This window comes from Trachurus trachurus (genome assembly GCF_905171665.1).
Source record: "Trachurus trachurus genome assembly, chromosome: 21".
Lineage (NCBI taxonomy): Eukaryota > Metazoa > Chordata > Actinopteri > Carangiformes > Carangidae > Trachurus > Trachurus trachurus.
Window position 1 is genome coordinate 16,856,400 of NC_139899.1, and position 6,000 is coordinate 16,862,399.

Genomic DNA, 6,000 nt, shown 5'->3' on the forward strand with positions numbered 1-6,000 from the left:
GTTCTCTCAGAGATTACTCAGCCTGGATCGGCCACATGAGTCGTGTGTTGAGATCACGTTACCTCAGAGATAAATCCATCAGTCCCCTTGTGGATGCATTGGGGCAAATGTGCTCAAACCGCGCTTTACACCATCTCAGAGCTCCCCTCTCCAGCCAGTGACTCGGCCTGTTGAGTAATGAAGTGTTGGAGTTCAGTAATGAGACTGTTTACAGGGCGTGCTTGTTTCACATGAATCAAGCCCAGTGTGTGGTTAGATAAATACCAGCTTGGCCCTGCACGAAGCTAGTCAAACCTTCTCCTCTGCTCAGGAAATGGCAGCCAAATTCCTGTGGAATGAATGAAGAGGAAATCTGCGAGTGGCAGCCTACCACGAGATCACTCTGAAAGGAGAGGGTGGAAAAGCGGTGGCCCTTCCTCTGGCGTGGACCTGGGCCAGGGCTCACTAGGTGAGACTGATGGAATAATAATACACATCCTGAGTGTTCTTTTCATTAGCAGCACGGTTTCATGTTTTTCATCATCCTGCTGAGAGAAATGTAGAGACCCTTATTTCTGAGCTGGACAAATTACCCTTTCCCCTCTGGGAGATGCAGCTGCATTCAATATTGTATGTGTGTGTGCGTGTGTGTGTGTGTGTGTGTTTCTGTGTCAGTGTGTTTTTGGTGGGGGGATGTAGTTGGATACAGGGATTTCCTGTGGAAATAATAATTAAGCAAAATATGCGCACAGGGCCAACAACAAACGCTCGGCCCCCTCTCACAAAATATTGTGTTTTACCAGTAACCAGGTACTTGGATTAATCTAATTTCCTACACCAAAATTTCAGTGCGGTGCAAACTTCCATTAGGATATAAGCAGTATTAGTTTAAATCCATGACCTCAATCTGTCAGGTGTGTAAACCTATCACTCCAGGCTGTAAGAAGCGAAGTGACAGCATGGCCGTGCGTATTTTTGAACGCATTATCCGTGATTCATATTCGCCCCTTAACCAAGGCAATCCCTCCATTAACTCCACCTGCAAACACCTCATATCCCCAGTGACCTATTTTCCCAATTACCAATGCCATTACTCTGCACTTCCCCGCCACACCAGCCATCAGCAGACGTCCAGATTAGAGCCGATTTCATAGAAACTCCTCTGACGGCTACATTAGCGTACATTTTTCTGCACTTATTACAGAGCACAGAAGACAAAGAGTTACAGCGCCTCTCAAATGAAACAGGCTTGAGTGATAAATCTCTGGCACTAATGCACACGCTTAAGAGTTTTTGACTGTAAATAAAGTCATGGGGGACATGCTGTACTTACATGGGGAGAGCCTAAAGGAAATGCCCCCCCCCCCCCTTTAAAGAACATATATGGGTGTGTAAGTCTGCAGCCAATCAGGGTGCATGTTGAAAAAGCCTTTTTTCTCCCCCTCTCTGCCCCCACCAAGGCCTCATTGCCGTTTTTTCACTCTCGTGTGTGATGTAACACAATATTTCACAAATTATGACCATGTAACCACACCCAACATCACACTGATCACTTGTTGCGTATGTTTGTCAGTTTCTCCCGGCTGCTCCCCCCCAAAAATGAAAAAAAAAGAAGCCACAATCACATTTTCAACAATAAAAACAAGCAGAGCAAACAGATGTGTGAATGTTTGTCAGATAAGCGGGAGGACAGTTCATTCTGGGTCAATATATAGCTTTTCATCATGATCATCAAAGCGTCATCCATCTCTCCGTGCAAACACTGCTGACACCTTAATTGCCTTTGATAATACATTCATCCTGTCAAAACGAGGTGATAATCAAGCCGTTTCCACAGCTGCCATCGATGTCTGCGTTAAACCTGCTCATCCACTGGTCAAAGAAAATGATGTTACAGTAAGATACCTCAGAGGGTAATCAGTGCACTCTTTTTTTTCTTTTTTCTTTTTGCTGCTGCAAGATGTTCATTCAGTATATTACAGTAAATATTTGTAACAATATATCACGGAAATAATGGACCTCAAAATATGAAACATATGTACTAAGGCCAGACTGGTGGTGAATTTCTGTGCTAAATACTGTTGTCAGTTTTAAAACAATTCAATAACATCCCATCAGCAGAACATAAACACATGATTTCAGTGTGTATTTCGATAATGGAGATCATTAGCCTCTCATTCATTTTCCATAAACAGAAGATTCCTGTCCACTTGGACTTATCTTTGTTTTTTCTCTGTCTGTCTTAATATGTTGTGTGTGCAACTAACAGCCCTGGCTTGTTTTTGTTCTTTTTCTTTCTTACATGATAAAATCAATTAAAAACAGTAAATAATATATATATACAGTGTATGTATGTATGTATGTATGTATATATGTGTGTATATATATATATAAAAACATATCCCTTGTCATTTGTAGCTCTACTTTCTACAGTGACCATATTGCAACTGAAAATTCTTCTCTATCTTAAATGCTTCTTAATTTCTTGTTATTAACAATACTTACACAGATACTATACAGTATACATACAGTAATGTAACATATATACAACAAACAATTTAAGAACAAGCCAAACATATTATTATTAGACATACACATAAATCATGTAGTTATTAAGTCTGTTTACCTTTTGTCAAAGACAGGTTCACAGTTTATTAGCTCCATACAAACACTGACTTGCCGCTGACCGGTTGCCCTCTTCCTTAATGCACTTCCAGTGTAAGTGCTGGAGGACAAACTCCACAGTCCTTATTCTGTGCAGAAACTTAAGTTTATCAGAGGCTACAGTAATATGAGGCTATGAGAAGTCTGTACAAAGTTACAGGCTTTTCATTACCCTGGAGCCTCCCCCACGGTTCAGCATGGAGACACTGTCTGACTGGGGAAACATGAATCATGGAAGATATCCACTGGCTCACTCACGTTAACTTCAGGTGAATTTTGGACTGTATTTTTGCACAGAAGGAGGACTATGGATTTTGCCTCCATCACTTGTATTGGAAGTGTATCAGCAGGACAAGGCCAGTATGAACAGTATGTATTGTTTTAAGAAAGACGTAGAAAATATGAACCTATTCTTAAAAATGAAAAAGGGTTGAACTGTTACCAAGCAAAATATTGAAAATAAATGCATATGCACACTGTGTATGCTGGATTATTTCATTATTTTTCAAGTTGAGAGCCTAAACAATTTAAAATCCAGCGTATATGTAACACATGCTATTGCTTGTGAGAGAGTCTCTCTTTGAATTTCCTGGCACTTTAAAGTCAAAGATCTGTTGGCTTGAGATGTATTGACTATTTAGGTTAGCTTGCACTGGAGTGGAAACCACCTTCACACAGACCATCAAGTGCTAATTGGTTGGGAATGGAGCAAAAGTATCAAGGAACAGATTCCAGATGACACACCAGTGATGGAAACATCCTTAAAGCAAATGTAGCAGTCGGCTCCAGCACACAGCACCATGCTTCATCTGCCTGGGATGTCTGATTACGCAAGTGAGTGGGTGCCAGCCGAAGCACAGGCTTCTTCTGTGGCGTCCTCCTCCACTCCTTAATGAAGTGCGCTGCTGCACTGAGGGTCTGCGTGGAACTTATCTGCACGGCTCCCATACGTGGGAAAGTTATGAGAGGCGTCGACGCACCGATGGGGATACAGTACAGATGGAGCAATTAAAGGCGAGCCATAACAATCGTCCTCTCTGAGCCAGACGTATTGGAGAATGAGCGGGAACAATGCACCCCGTTTAGAATATTTTACTGAAGTTCACAGACAACAATATAACTAGCCACAGGAGGATGGGGAATGTGAGGCTGCAGTGAAAACAGCCAGCAAGCCTGTGTTGCTGAGGGATTGCTTCATTTCGCCGTTGCGTGCATCCACTCACTGTTAATTTTTTGTTTCAGACCTGCTCCATATGTTAAAACAAGCCATAAATCATCATACATCGGCAGCACTTGAACTTTTTTTTTTTTTTAACTCCATTCTGATTCCCAGTCCTATAAGAGGCAAAATCCTACTCCGGCTGAGACCTAATGAGAGGATTTGTGCGCTGCATGTTGCAAAAGTAGACGACCTTGTTCCCCAGTTTATCGGAAACCCTTTTGAAGCTCAGACCCGGCCGCCATGGCGCCCTCTAATAGGCTCCTCAGTCTCCTCAGCTCAGTGGGAGAGGGACAACAGCAGGAGGGAGTTGTGGGGAATTGTATTTTCTCTCTCATCATGGGGTCTTCCCTCGACTCGCTGTGCTCTGGAGGTGTCAGGACGCTGAGCCGAGGTTGATGATATCGGGCTGTAATTAATACAGAAATTAAATTTCACCCACTTTGCGTCCTCCCACATTTGATTATTTTTTGGGTTGATTAACATCATAAAGCACCATCATCTCCATACGCAACATTTTAAACCGTTCACTGTCTGCGGAATTTGCCAACGGAAAATAGACACATTTAGCTTTTGAGGACGCAATGTTTTGTCATTCTCAAAAATTCAAGCAATAGCTCACTTATTTATGAAAGCAATCCATGTCTAGATATTTGTAACTCAAATTTTTCATAGCAAACATCCCCTCAGTCTGCCAATACTTATTTTCTGCAATGGTGCGAGTTACCTCTCTGAAGCTCTGTGGTGCAGGTGTGTTGCTACAGCAGGAACACAGATGGCTCGCACACCAGACACTCAGCACATCATTCCATTATGGCAATTAAAAGAAAGAGACCTGGGGTGCAGAAATGGAAAGTAACCTGCTTGGCTACACAGTACGGCTGAGGGCTATTTGGTCAGCAAGTTACCGTCAAGGACTCCAAGCTGTAGCCGAGCCCATCCACGCATCCTTTTCCAGTGTCGTGGGACCTCTGTTTTGATAATTAGCCAAACGCCGAGCCTCCGTTGTGTCCTCAGCTCTGCATACGTTTCTTCATGATTTGGCTGTGTAGCTTTTCCTAATTAAACCTTAGTGGGAGAAGTTAAATGTTTTGGTTTTTTTTACCTATTATCTCACAGTGGGTTGTACCTTCAAAGGTATTTTTATGGTCTCACAGACGTATTCTGTCTGCCAGGGAGATTGACTGTTTCCGCAAACTAGACTGGTTAGGCATGTAGAAATATATGTTGACTTACTGTCTGTACAGTAAATATAAATCCACAGCCAGCAGCCAGCTAGCCTGGCATAACGACAGGTAATAGATGGAAGCCGCTAGCTTGGCTCTGGCTAAAGGCAACAAATTCCACATACTCGCCTGTCTAAAGCTGACTGACATGTTTCTCTTATATTTCTTTTAATAACAAGGACAAGATCATAAAACAAAATGTAAGGACAATTATGTGGCTTTACAGCGCTATGCTAACTATCTGTTGTAGCTTCATATTTAATGTCAATCAAACAGCAAAACAAGCAAACTCGCGGCCCCTTTTTTTCAAGTATATATTTTTCTTTAGCTTTTTTATTGCCTTTAATTGATAGTCTAGACAGAGACAGGAAATGGGGAAGTAAAAAGAGGGGGAATGACATGCAGCAAAGGGCCACCCGAGTCAGGATTTGATCCGGGGCCGGCTACAGCGAGGACTATAGCCTCTCTACCCACTGAGCTATACAGCCCCTCAAACTCGCAGTTTTGCGATGGGGTAACACCAGCTATGACTCCAACAGCCCAGTAGTCATTTACATTATATATAAGTATAGGTACAAGTTTCTGATATAAAAAAAATCCGTCCAAAGAAGCAGCTTGCTTCTAGAGAACAGTTGTCGTGTCGCGACCGAATCGCACACAAGAAACGTTGAGGTCACAGATGGGCTTAATAAATACATGTGAACATTTCACACATCCTGAAGTAGTTTTCATGCTCTTACACACGTCATTAGCCTCATACCAAGTGCCTCTACTCCTGCCAATGCTGCAATCAGCTCCTGATTAAGCTCCAAAGGGATACCACACTAAACAGTTGGTTGTGTATGGCCAAGCTTTCTTAAGACTGAGGCGACACACTTATCTCTTTTTGTTTGATAAAGACAAACTGGACAA